The sequence below is a fragment of the Varroa jacobsoni genome, unplaced genomic scaffold, assembly GCF_002532875.2.
Source record: "Varroa jacobsoni isolate VJ856 unplaced genomic scaffold, vjacob_1.0 contig00298, whole genome shotgun sequence".
NCBI lineage: Eukaryota > Metazoa > Arthropoda > Arachnida > Mesostigmata > Varroidae > Varroa > Varroa jacobsoni.
In genome coordinates this window covers 121368-136248 of record NW_019214445.1, presented here as the reverse complement: position 1 = coordinate 136248, position 14881 = coordinate 121368, and the positions used below count along the sequence as shown (strand labels likewise).

At 42.8% G+C, this 14881-nt stretch overlaps 1 protein-coding gene across 9 annotated transcripts in view; it reads right to left on the bottom strand.

Moving 5' to 3' along the window:
* The window catches only part of LOC111271051 (complement factor H), a 55197-nt gene that overhangs the window by 11381 nt on the left and 28935 nt on the right, over window positions 1–14881 (bottom strand). For 2 of the 9 annotated variants that reach the window (XM_022851611.2, XM_086972761.1), the window contains one exon: window positions 8524–9697. The exons of 4 other annotated variants lie outside the window; for them this stretch is intronic. The gene's annotated coding sequence lies outside the window, so the exon portion shown is untranslated. Of the gene's footprint in view, window positions 1–3604; window positions 3933–8523; window positions 9698–11781; window positions 11897–12030; window positions 12195–14881 lie in introns of those variants that run through there. 3 more of the 9 variants (XR_015315156.1, XR_015315157.1, XR_015315158.1) reach the window with 3 other exon arrangements.

The following is a 14881-nucleotide window of genomic DNA, read 5'->3' as shown; positions in this document are numbered from 1 at the left end:
TAACGGCGAGCCTTTCCCGTCTAAACAAACTTCCTAGATTAATTTCTGTCTATCGACACGAGTGTGCGCATCGCATTTATCTCTGACAGCAAGAAAGGACGCAGTTTGCGATATAGAAGCTCGAGTTCGAATCCACAAGCGGGCAAAAATCTTTGAAGAACCAACCGAACTTAGTTTCCTACCTATGAATGTAAAAGCTTAGTAAACCGGAACACACATCGAAAAAATGATGCGATCCCAATCTGTGCGCAGGAAACTATAGGCAGGAAACACAGCGTAGAAAGCATCTGGTGAAACGATTTATACTATGATTACTTTCACTAGTGAATACATGGTCGACGCTGCTATCCGGCTCACGGCACACCCATTTATGGCGCATCATCTCAGAGTCAGATATAGAGCAGTCTTGTCGAAGCTCGAGGACAAAAGGGCAGACTGGCAGACATCGTGAAGAAATCATCACCAAGTGATCGTGTAGCAAATTTCCAATGGGTTAGCGTTAATTTTTAGTTGTTAGCTAGGTCATTCTGATCATTTTTCCTGTCGAGAGGCGCTGTCTGAACGTCGTCTTCGCATCGACCGATGTTGTTTCTAATAATAAAGTCATGGTTAAATGGAATAACAGTGGCGTGCTGATGCGTTCCCAGAAAATTCAAAGCAGATAATGACTTGTCTAGCTATTTGTACAATTTCGTATCGAGCGCATAATACTTGTCAGTTATGTAGATAGAACTTCTGTTCTATACAGAGAAAGATACATTTAGCCGCGCTTTTCGTACCTGCATTAGCAGTAATGTAAAAAGAAGATAATATATCTACAGTTAGTTGGTTTTTCGTGTGACAAATACGAATTTCAATGATTCTTATTTATTCCGTAGGCATGTAAAATTGCTATGTTAGACGAAAAAAACAGAAATAATTTGATCATTTGAACCCTTTTATATTTCTTAGCGGTCGTGCTTAGGAAGTCATCATTGTCATTGCTTCTTTCGATGGAAGAATACATTTACCAGTCTGCCCATATGGAACGCTCAGTTTAGAGTCTGTCCATTTTATTCCAAACAATAATAACAACGTCGATCATAAATAAATGGATGGACAGACAGGGAAAGTGCTTTCGAAACAATGCAGGCGGCTGCCGTAACGGCCGCGCTCGATATAGTTCTTCTTTCCAGCGAAGCACTGTCATGACTCGACTAGAAGATGCCCCAGAAACATCTTCACCACCATCGTTGTTACCATCAACATCCTCACGAAATCCGAAATAAAGGGGTAACAAATGTACATACGGTGTGCCGGCAGACACTTACAAACACATAGACAGATGTCTGCGTGTTTCGTGCATACTACGCTAGTTGGTACGAAAGAGACGCAAAAAATGTCGACTAGATAACGCGCAAATGGGCAAACAGGCTGGTATTTGTTCTATGTCGATGGCATCGTCACCGTTGCACTTCGCACCAGTATGAAGAGAATCGGGAGCATGCAGACACAACTATATACAGGGAGTAATCATACCTGTGGTTCGTTCCGCTCTAGAGTCTCAGCAGCCAGCCAAACAGGTAGCTTCTTCAATAGTAATCACAATAACACAACAGCACTAATGGACAACGGGACAGACAGACTGCTCTGACGTGATCGCGTTAGCAGTAGCAGCAGAAGCTGCACACGCGACCGACCGCTGACGGGATCAGTGAATCTCAAAGGCACGAGCTTCGCCAGAAGCAAAGGTATACACACCAGACTTGCTCTGAAATGCTCTCCTTAGGCCTGGCCTCTCTTTTTTCTGTTTCAGTAACAGGGGAGCAGACTAGAGAAAATCCGAGTGAAAACTGTATCTGTTTTAGGCCTGAGCTCCAGACCTCTTCAAGCTATGCGTCGATCTGTGTTTTTATATGCATGCGTTTGATCTAGACCGAATCCCAAGGACAGTATGCACATTAGACATAGACACTGCAGTGTCGTGTTAATGCTTGCCGGTTATGCCGTACTCTTTCGCTCCTACTAACAGTGCCGCTTTGCAAATCATGGGTAGCGACGGTGTAGCGTGACGATGAAAGAAGCAACGACGAGGAGGCAGTGTCACGGACTTGGAGACCCAGCCACGCACGACACGCACACACACATACATACATAACAGGATCAGTAGCTGCTGCTGTTGCTACTGCACCAGACGCCATTCGAAATCGGTTACTACAATCACACACATTATGCTGGCCAGCAGACCCAAGCCCGGCTGTCGACGAGACGACGCAAGCGCAGCGTGCAATACATTCACGAATTTTCCACCATGCGCAACCCACGCGTACATGGCAAATGCCTTATGACGTTCCGCGATTCAACAGCAATAGTGATAGATACAACATTACAACGGTAAAAAGAAAGTAAGCAACCACAGCCAACAACTTTGCTGACGACATCGACAAAGGAGATGGTCCTCCAGTCAGCGACCTAACCTCTACCGCTGCTACAGCCATAATTATTATAGTGGGCAGTGGTGGTGCGAGCAACATCTGCTGAAGCTGGTTTTTGAGTGTGGCGCTTTTGCTGCCGTTTTCGTTACGCCGCTACGCGACGTTACGGCCGCGGGTCTACAACACAAGAGAACAAACCCTAGCAGAACCGAAATACTTTCTACGACTGCAAGATTGGCCATTGCTGTCGTATTTTTCATGGAGCTTCTATTCTGTCTGATCGGTGGCCGCTTTTCCAGTGTCTCCCTCATGACTAGCTGCCGCCGTGACGTCTAGGACAAGGAGCACTCGCAGCCATAGACGAGACAGGATGAACCCAAGATACATAAATATAACACGGAAAAAACGATGAAAGAAAAAATAAAGAGAAAGCGATCCGGAAGAACGGACAGAATTAGCACCGACTGCGGCTGCAGCAGCAGAAGAACCGGTCACTGTCATTATCGTCAGATAACCTGGTGATCGCAGAATGCGTCATCGGGCAGAAAATCACAACTAACAACAGTACTACTTCGAGGATGACAACAACAGCTGATCGTGCACCGGAATGTTGCCACTGAAGTACGGGCGGCGTGCGGTAAAGGCCGTTGGAAGATCAGACAGACGGCAGAACAGAGCAGAAGAAGTGAGTGGGGAAAAAAGGCGGTGGGACGATTCCAAAAGTGGGGATTATCTGATGATTCAGAAGATGACCAAAGATCGGGGACAAAAAACTTTCGTTCGACCCACCAAAAAAAAAAAGAAGAAAAAGCAGAAATCTTGTTTTATTGACGCAGGAAGAACAACGTTTGTCTGCAAAAGAGTACATAGGGCAATTGCGACTATTGCGAGTAAATTGTGACAAGCCTTATTCAATCAGAGTGAGAATCGCTTGAATATTGACAGAAACGACGATTGTGGTTATAGCAAAGCAGCCGAACGGTCAACGAAACTTAAGCCATTTTCATCAATGATCAGTTCGCCGTCTAAACTATGGTAACACTGGTATTTAGACTATGCTGGCTATTTATCTACTATCTTTATTATCGCTGGTGAGGTCCGTTCATCCGTCGGACCGACCGACCGACCGACCAACAGCGACATGCGTTTCGTTTCTAATCTAGGTCTACTACTTGGCCTGATCCACGTACACATCTAATAATAGATGTTGGTCGATAAACGGCTCGAGCTAGGAATATCGTTGGGACGTCTGCCAAAGGCTGGTCCGATTCATGGGTGTTCCGGAAGGAGGTCCAATCTTGCCCTCCATTACCTGTTAGCGATGTTTCTTAGGTACGCAGAATAGATCATAATATTCCATATCGTTATCAAGTACTGAAAAAACATGACGATCATGACTGTACACATGCGCATCTCTTGGTAAGTCGCCATACAATAACGGAGAGCGTCTGTCTGTTTTTCAAGATTCAGCGATGCGTTCGTATTGCAGATATATTTGATTCACAGCTCATCGCTTCCCTAAAAGACAACAGAGGTAATTGCATAGTAAAATGAGATCAAATGGTAGCGCTAGTTCTTACCTAAAATAGTACAATATTATAATGCCCTATACGTAAGTTCCCATTCACACGAGGCCAAGGTAAACAACCAGAGTGGGCATCGAACATTTTCCCGAAAATTACGCTATATTGTAAAATAACAATATAATACAAACACATTAGCACTAGTAAGTGCTAAGGTGAACTTACAACTATATAGAACAACGTGAAAGAGATCTACTGGTAATTAATTATAACACTACTAAGGATCGGTTCTCCCATCACGCAAAAACGTTTCTGATGTATTTATTATTTGCAACTTCCAGAACACTTATGCTTCTGTTTCTAAGTAGAGTATTATTGCGAATGGCTATTTATACTCACTAACTTATCAAACATACGAAAGCCCCATGGTTTTGAAATGCATAGGCCTACGAGAAATAGGTCCAGTGGAAAGGCTACGTATTGCACTGAGGCTATGCATAAGCCTGTTCTGGGGCTGCGAACTGTGTCAAGGCATTTGTCCTTTATAGAAAGATGCCATGTCCCCGAGCAACTCCGGGTATTGACTATAATCCCGTTATGTTACGTGCAAACTGATTAGTGAAATACTGTATTAGGTACCGAGTTTGTCGTCTTTGGAACTTGTATAGTCTTGAAATTGAATCCTAGAAAAAAAAACGATGAGTAATAAGTCCCGAATAGAATGAGCTCTGGCAATTGGGTCATTAGTAAAAGTAAGGACGACATACATTTCGATAGCGAGATTAGCCTGTCATCGTGCTTATACTGCTTTGCAACTGAATTGATTGAAGATTGGAGAAGTTATTTTTTTAATCAAGAATTGTATAGAATAATAGGAATACGATTTGTAAACAATGCTCCCAGAAAGGACACCATCAAGATCTCAAGTATGACTACACAGAATAAAGCTAGGAGGAAGGAAGCGCAAAGAAGAAAGGGGACTGCACAGGAGACTTGCGACGGTGATGGGTGATGACAAGGCCTCGTTGTCTGTCCGTTTACGCTGAATCATTCAGAGAGTCATTCAAGCTGCTCGATTAACGATGTTCTAGTTTGTTTGAGTAACAGCCCTAGTGCTGCTGCTGCAGCCGCCGCTGCTGTTACTATTGCAATGGCGTGTCCTGCTATATGCCTGACAATAGAATGTAATGGAAATAGCATTGCAATGTTCGCCATGGCACAGAACGCCGCATTCGTCTATTTGGCATAGCAGGAACAGCAATAGGTAAAAATGGCACAGCGAATCGGTTGATAGCGAACGGAATCGGACGAGAGCTGGAACGGGAGGTAGTCCCGGAAGGTCACGAAATAATAAAAACGGTAACGCGATTAGGCGCGCGTACTGAGAACCGAGCAGGTCAAGAAGCGCGTTGACTTGAAAGAGTTTCCAGCGTCGTCGCTGCTTTCATAGGAAGTCTATGATGGCTGGCCGACAGGACATGATCGTCTGCTAACCAACATTAGTATTACGTACGCTCATTCATTGGAACGCCGTCGACTGGCAATTATTGGTGAGGGACGTTTCGCTAGAAAGGTAAATATTTGCCATGAAAACGATGTAACATAACTGGCAATGATAGTGCCCAAGTTGACGACGCAGTAAAGTAAAGGCTAATTTATTTGAGTAAAGCATACCAATTAGAACCATACTGAGTCGTAAACTAAGACCTGTCTGAATCTGAAATGTTGTTCAAGTGTACATGTTTCCACCTTAGAACCACAGTATTACATCTCGAAGATATTTTCGTTTCTTGCAGTCCCTAGAGTGTTTTGCCGCCATGCGTGATATGTCAAACCGGAACCGGTAATCGAGTCAAGCGTATACGCGGTGCTTACGACGTCACATTTCGAGCGTGAGGTAGACGCACAGTAATCTTCATGACCTGACTAGGGCTTCGTTCATCCGATCACCGAAGTGGTGACACGACGATGCCATGTACTAACTATAATGATATGCGTATTTCGGTTCGGTTTCTACACTGCTAATTACAATACAAAATTATAGAAAAAAGTTTAAGCACCTCGAAGAATAGAGAATACTGATGGCATCAACACCAGACGGAATTTATTCTTCAATGACATTACGATAACATTGGAAGAAAGGTCACACTCGCATGGAAAAGCACAAATATCTCCCTTTAGAAAAACACTGTTAGGAGTCCGTAGAAAGTGTGGACTCAATCAAAAAATCAAAATTTCATCAAAAATTATAGAACCTAATCCACACAGATCAACCCGCTTGAATAAGGAGGCTTATTTAAACATCTAGTTGCCTTAGTAAAAAGTATTGATGATAACAGCTGAATAGTACCGAACGTAACATTTTCCGTCTGATAGCAGGTTAGTTTTCATTTGCGTCAAATTACGTCCAGAGGCGTAAATTTTCTACGTTATGCACCGCTAACAGGAAAAGCTGAGCGTCGCCATGATAAGGTATATGCTTGGCCGGATAATTGTACACAGACATTCATATGATCTAATCGCTAACCCAATATTCTACATCACGACCATTAGCGTCATAACTATCATTATGAACAAGGGAGACAGGAGCATACTATTATTAAGGGAACAAACAGTTGAAGACGACATCGTGCCACAGTGCCTTCACGAACGTCAAAATCACGCGGCTTGAAAGACTGCTTGGGAGACAACCGTTAAGCATTGCTGAACCAAATGAGGCGTCCTGCATATTTCAAACACGATGGTAAGGAAAACGGATGCGTCTCAACAGAACTTCGCTTTCTGTGGGTAGTTGAGCGGTCAAAGGGTCCAGACTGACTATAATCTCCCAGACAATGGCCGTACGGATCTGTGTTAGGAGGTAACGTCGTTAGCAAGTCGTAGCATGGACTTCGCTTCGTTACTCAGTGACCCATGCGCTTCGGAAAAATTAATCTTCTTCAGAAACAAGGTTTTGGTCTGCATCATTTACAGGCCACATTTATACGTTTCTTTGGCTTATCATATATATATATATATTTATTTATTTATTCGTCCTTCTTTTTCTATTCACCTTCTGTTCAATTCTATTTCGTTTTTATTCGCCTGTTCTATAATTCCTAGTTCTTTTTGTCATTTGTTCTCAAAAGGCAGCGAATGGCCGACGAGCAAAGGCTTTGCTGTCTTCGCCATAGAAGATGGATGACAGCTTGCATCCTTGCACATAGACGGTGAGGACCTCAACGCTATAATAGCATCTTTTCTTTCCGCCATTTGTTTTTCCACTACACAAACAACAACAACTTGTACTATGAAAACACCTGCAGCAATCATAGCGACCATCTCTCTACCTAATTCGTCTAGCGGTGCCAGCCCTCGCTATCCAGGGACAAGCGATCAACTAAGCAGCGGATAAGCCTCTGCTGACTACCACTACGGTCACGATGGTGACTTCTGTAACAGCGGGACCCGTTGTGTCGGCGGTGATCGTTTCGCTCTGTTCGGCCGAAAGCGAAACAGCAGGACAGTGTTCCGCTCTACGAGAATCCGGCTAAATAAGAGGAGGACGAAAAGAGGAAGGTGAAGCTGTACGGGACTGCCGCTTCTTCGTCGACTGGGAAATCTTCAGTTCATTTTTCCTTCGCCTTCTCCTCCTGTCGCTGAATAAAAACGAGGACATCGACACCGATTTCTAATGTGTTTCATCGACGGGTTTCGCCAGTATGTTGCCACCACTTCAAGCCTGGCGAGCGTATCCTCCTGTCGTTGACTTCGCAGATCGGTAGCAAAGGCCGGATAAGCAGCGCTTCAATCAAATGCTATCCACAGCTGCGTGACGATATGGACAGAACTCCGAGTAATAGACGAGAGGCAGGGCCGCGCGAAGGAACAACAGGGGGTACAAAAGTATCGGGAGCTTGCACATATGCCTCGCAAAGAGTATGAAAGGTTTATTATTATCGGTTATGAAGTACTATACTGGTGAAGATGGCACCAGTGTTACTGGTGACCTATGATTGGGTCATTGGCGCTAAGGTCCCGGCAGGACGAAGTAATCATACAATCAAACAGGGGCAGAACCTCAGCTGGACAACGACAGGACTGGTGGTGTTTCTAACGTCGTTCAAAAAAACCAGAAGAGACGAGCGCGTATAAAACACAACGGTGCCCCTGCGAGAAAACTACATCTGAATTATATGTGTATGTGTGTGTGTGTGTGTGTGTGTGTCTATGTGTGTAATGAATAAGCAAAAGGTCGACAGATCAAACAAATAAAATTAAGAAAAAGCGAATCCCCCTGTAGTCGTGTGTGAGCTGGACACGACTCTTTTTAGATACAGGGTAGTATTTGACACGTAAGCATCAACACTTAGATTCATATTGAGCTCAATGTCAAAAAATCGAACGAATTGACTTTTTTTTTTTTTTTTTTTTGTTAGTGACAGGGCCCAAGACCTCTGTGTTTTTTGGCCACTTACTCTTAGTGAGAAACTGGCAATGATTATTTTAGTTATCAGTCACTAGGCTGATTGCATGCTAGTTGTACGCAAGGCTAAAGGAAGTGTTTCAAAGGACGGCGTATTGAATTCTAATAGATGACGCTGAGATAGAAGTTGCAGTCCCCAGAATGCTAAGGACGCCCGTTAACTTGTCTATTTTGCTCTTATCTCTATAAACTTATTTGATTGAGCAGATTGACTTGAATCTCCTGTGTGCTATGGAAATATCTATCTAATATTCATATATCTTATTGTTAGGAAAAATTCATTTAATAATTATCATTATCAATACGATACGGACGTGATCGTTTAGAAGTCGTCCAAATACAGTTTAAAAAATTGTACATTGACAGCTCATTCATCAATGATCTTCACGCATGTCTTATTTTTATGGGCGTCGAAATCAACAGGTTTTTTGCTAGGATGATTTTGTAGTTCAGTTGTTTCGAGTTTCAAGCTTTTACCGACAACAAATTAGTATTCATATGTAGTATAATTTTGTATATTTTTTATAGTATAATTTTTGATAGTGTTTGAAAAGGAAACATTCAAAATGCGACGTGCTTGAATCGAGTGAGTTACTAGCGTGCATGCACGTACAATAGTTCGTGCGGTTGCGTACAGTATGATAGACGATGATCGGTCAAGTTCGCATTCAACTTTATTGATCGATCTAGAACTCTGGCTACAAACGTCGACAATGCGAATAGCACTCGTATCTAGTCCGTTCACCTTAGACAAATACTAACAAAAATGAGATCTTTTATATCTACCTCGTATTATATGTACAGACAGATATATCGACTTTGCCTTTACATATGCTTATCTAAGTGGCTTTGGCCGGTTATGTTTCCCGTAAATCTGTTAAGCCGGCTGTCCAATCAACGGCGCATCGCCTCTTCGGGTAAATAGCAGAGACGCAGAGGTGTCGTTCGGTGGTTCTGGATGAGAATAGGGCCGACGACGCTGGGGAAGTATTACGTGGCCCGGAGCAGCGATAGCTACACTCCTGTGTGCCAGACAGAAGCTGCTGGCTTCACCGGCAAGCAAGGGATTCAAAGCGCGCAGCGACCGTAGCAAGAACAAGTGCGAAGGCGCAGCTACGAAGAGTAAAAACGGAACGCAATGCGCACCCAGTTTTACTGGAGACGGCGGCGATGGCCCAGACGACAGCCGTACCCACCCGGCCACGCGTTCCTTGGAACACCGACGGATAGACCAATGTACTGGCTAGCGACAGGCAGGCAACCGCTGTTGCCTGTCTGTCTGTCTTCTGGTGATGCTGAAGTGGTAACAAGAACAACAACAACAACAACAACAACAACAGCAAAAACAAATGCCAACTTTTTTTCTAAAACGTAGCAACATACAGTCGTATAATAGGGACCGCTCCGATTGGGCAAAGCAACTTCGTCACTTTAACTTCTTCCAAAAAAAATAACTATCACAGGAGAAAAGTTCTATCACGTTTTTTTTGTCTCCTTACCAAACTTCGACTACACGCGTTTGTTCTATCTGGCAACAACAACCGGTTCTGATTGAAAAAACATACGATGATGATGGCCATAATTACGCCATTAGTAGAGATAGCAGTCACCATGATCATGCCCGGCATTAAGCCAATATTAGAGAGCAGCGAATGTCTATTCTGTTTCCTTTGTGCGTCTAATTGCACCGAGAGACGTCATTGGTTAAAGATGCCCTTGCAGCACAAGAAGGCATTTGTTCCATTACCCTTCTCCATCTCAGCATTACTACCAATCGAAAAGAATAGTAAGTTTAAATTAAGCGCGCTCAATATGATCGTAGTAACAACACCAACGGCAGCCACAACAGCGATCAAGACGACAATATGGCAGAGACTTATACTGAGCTATTTTCCCGCTTATCAACGTCCCATACAACAACGATCCTTCAATTCTCGACCACATATAATTATATAATATAACTATAGCAGTTCGGCTGGCAGTGAACGACAGGTAAAATTTAGCAGACCCTTATATTATAATATGTATGTAATAAAACAAATCTATATGATTTGATAGATAACTCAATGGCACTTACTTCTGATGACGGCGTTGTCGCGGGATAGACTGACTACCATTAATCACCGTTCGAAGTAATAGGTAAAAGTAAACGCCAGATGATAGATCTATATGGATAGGGACGCGCTCAAATCATGTGAATTTCACAATAGAAAATGTTTACGATAAGAATGGCGCTTAAGCAGCGTTCCTCAACGCAAACTACTACGCCCACAAGTGTTTCCGATGAAAATTTGTTGTTACGGTGTACAGCGCACCATTACTTGCACCTGTCAAGACATATATACAATGTCGAACAACTTATCTTTGCTGGCTCTTGCATAGGCAGAATTAAGTTCAAGTTAAGTAGTAGTAAAAAACAGCAACAAACAGTCCCCTCAAACACTGTGATCTTCCCAGCAAGCAAAAGTGTTTTACAGGAACGTGCGATGAACTCGACAAGACCGTTCCGTTCTAATTGACTTATATTTTATCATGACAGCAAGATTGGGTCAGCATGGTTCTACCCCACCGTCGTCGACCGACTGGTTAGTTCGTCCAATTAGATTGACCCAACTACAGAATTATGCAGAGGGAACACGCCTGCTTCTCGCAGTCTAGAAAATCAGCCCGTCTGTATTTTCTTGCTTTAAAACGCATGCGTACGTGTGTGTGGTAAATGGCTCTAAGTAGAGAATTGAAGCGGCACCGGCGGCAACAACAGCGACGATGGAAAGAATTTTTATTGTTTTCAAACGTTTCCTCACTTTAATAATTCAACGAGCGGCATGCACGAACTGTTCATCGTTCGTTGTGCGGAAGCAAACAAGATTTACACGCTTGTGCTTAGGGAAGCGTTCGAAACGCAAAGGCGTACTTTTTGTTTGGGGCGTCGGCACGCGGCGAATTTTTTCGCAGTATCTCCCTTCCCTCTATAACTTTGCCCCCGTGTAACATGTTCAACTCGACTTCGTTTTCTATTCCCTCTGCACAATCAGGTAATGTGCCTGACACCTGTTCAGGCCGAGCGAAGCAATAGCAAACGACTTTTTCATTTTTGAACATTACTTCCAACTTTACATACTGCTTGGATGGATAGATCGGTGGAGAACAGCTGCTCGCTCAGCAGAACTCATCCATACCCCGCACTAAATTCTGCACGAAAACAATATCTAGAAGGTGTACGAACGCGATGGACAGTCTATTCCTACGCTGAGTAGACATCGATTCTAATGGATGGCATTTTACACAGCTAATGAGGATGACCAACAGCGGAAAAATGAATTGAGATATATCAAAAGATCGACTCAAATAGCTAAAACAGGTCAGTACACGAACTTACGATTCATTTTGCATCGTTTAAGTGACTCTGAGATTCTTCCTGCTCGAAAGGCTTTCTATTCCAACGAAGTCGTCACATAATTGACACAATGAGGAGAGACGCCACCATTTACCGCCTGTAGCCAAGCAACAACGGCCATTGCTTATCGGGTACTTGAAACCAATTTGCCTAGAGATAGTCATTCCTGTCCGTGTGCGTTTAGCTTATTTTTACATTACTATCTGGTAACAGGGCGCACGCGACACTTACCGGATCTAAGAACTATACATGAACACGTATGCGACCGTAGAATAAAAACGTTGATGCCAGAAAGACTTAGTTGGCTTAACTCAAGGGCGACGCAACAACAGAGTGTCCCGCTAACAACAGCAGCAGCATAAGAGTAGGTAGGCTAAGACCATTACGGCCCAGCAAATTTCGGATGACTGGACCAGTTTCAGACAGGAAACTAAAGATGGCGGCGACGGCCGCTCCTGCGATGGCGGCAAATGAATATTTACAATGAGAAAAATTCGGAGAGCGTCCGGCTTGAAGATCGACGAAGGTCATTTAGTCATTGTATTCTAGCTGAAGTATATCAGAATATTTCTTTACTTTTCCCCATATCAGCAAAACAACCCGGTAGAATCTATTCGATATTACTGCTTTTACCGCCTCGATTTGACTCTGACCGTTCTTCTCTACTCCTATCATAGATAGATCAGCTTAAAATCTAATAGGAAATCCGCGTCCAGTTTGCGCGGTGTTTCAGATTCGCTAGCAGTCCTTTGCACTACAATGTCTCATCGTGAAATTTTTGGATATCATTTCCGACGGTAGCTATTGAACAGCCAGACTCTTACGCTTCTTTCGACACCGCTATATATTAGATTTAGATCTATCTTGTTCCAGGCGAGAGAAATTTAATTTCTGATCACGCGAATCAATTTGCTTTATAAGTGGTTTACATTATTATTTACTTTATAGTACTGCTGAAGTTGTTTATAGGGCATTGTATTGCTCTAGTCGTTATATGCCGCTCGCCCATACAAACCATTGCCACCATCTGGCCCCTGATTGTATAGTAATGTGTATATATTCCATACCTAAATACACAAAGGACATGATTATACCATACATAGCGATCTCACTCGACCAAAGTGGACTGAACCGAGTAGCTCCTAACAGCTTTAGTGCCATAAAGAAACGTTTGAATTGATACGTATGTAGTAAAGGTCGGTAAGAAAGAATGAATATCCATACCAACCCCACATGGAGGTACAGATCTCAGCATGCTGTACGCTACCTATCTGCTTTTCAGACACGTTCACTGTCTCTGAGTCACATGACAGATTCGTCGTACAGCGCCCGATGTAAGGCACAGAAATGGTTCAAAACGAATAGTAACAAATAGATGACAGAGCTTTGTTATGTGGTACATCGCTTTCGAAATTCTGCGGGTTCCACCCAATGGGTTCTTAATGCGCATCAAATATTTTATGTCCCAGTGGTAGCGCTCGTGGAATTATTGCGATTAGCAATACAAACGCAGGTTCACATTATCTACCAACTATGTAAAGCCACCGTTGACATCGGCTAGCCAGGTTATCATAAAATGTTTTTTGCTCATTATTTTTTATACATCGAATTTATGGACGTCGTTTTTTCAATGTGACATATAACAAATGGCTTGTTTTTTTTTATTCTCACAACTTTTCCAGTCGAATCATAGCAGTAGCTACGATACACGGTGAGCTAACAGATAAGCATCTAGTAGAAAATTGCTGGTAAGGATAAATTTTCAAGATGACTCAAAAACTACTATTTACTAGCAAAGATCTGGCGGCAATTTTCGAAAACACTGATTCTTCTGATATCAGAGTGAAGGTTTAGCTTATCTTTCACACAACCGGCTGGTTGTTATTAGCGGATACAGGGGGGTAACAAGCGGCTATGAAGCAAACAAATAAAAGTTGGCGGCATTTTTGATTTTTGATCGTTGCCGCTCTCACTCGTCTCTCCCCAAAGTGCTTTAGCAATATCAGAAAAGCTACAGCAAAAAAAAAAAGTAACGAAAAACAGCTCGTTATCGTGGTATTCAGTCGCCTTCTGGTAGCCGAGCCAGGTAAATTAACAAACATTTACCTGCTGCTCAGAAAAACACCTGCTTAGTTTGTAGAGGGATTAACTTTAATAAAATACACACACATACAGACGCAATTAAAAAAAAAAAGCCTTGTTATTATTGTTGTAAAAATATTTACTCTTTGGCCGTCGTGTGACTCTACCGTCACGAAACCGTACTATTTTAAGCTATTTCTAACCAAATAATGCACAATTAACATGCGATAGAACGGTGCACGCAGCGGTATCTTTGAAGACATTTTTTCGTACTTGTTTTTTTTTTCGGAACATGAAAGGCATGTCAGATATGTGAGATTTGGCTCGCCGAGATCTGTTACGAACAACGGGAAGATACAACATTTTGTAAACGCATCATCTTTAAGATGTGCCTGTTATTCTAACTATATCGTGTTCGACCAACGCTGAGTTCGTATCAAGGCTTGTAGTAGCCATAATGCAAATGTTACAATAGAATTCATCATTTGAGAGACTCTCCAAGAGACCATACGTCTCTGTCGTACCGCGTCATCGCAGGCGTCCGTACAACAGATTTATCAAATAGCGAAAACAGTCCTGGAAAACATACAAGGGTATTCATATGTATACAAGATGGCCTTCTAAGGTACATCGTATTTATGTGTCGCTGGCGGCAGTTGGAGCAGTAATCCCTTTTGGCTGCTGGCTTTCTTCAGCCAGAATCTTGATATGTCATGTTTTTATTATTAGTGTTTTTTTTTTTAATATATTTCCTATATCATTATTTGAGATGTATATTTAGTAAAGATATATGAATATGCATTTTAAGGCAACAACAATGTGTTCCAGTAAAAAACGCCTTAGCCAACGGGAGACACGACGTTCAGTGCGTATCATTGAATGTATTCGATGCACGTTCGTGCAAATCACCTTAGAAGAAAGCCAGCAAAAGATATGTACATAGTAACTGAGGAGCGTAACAACAGGGCCGGCAACGCGTCTTCAGCCCACGAACGAAGGA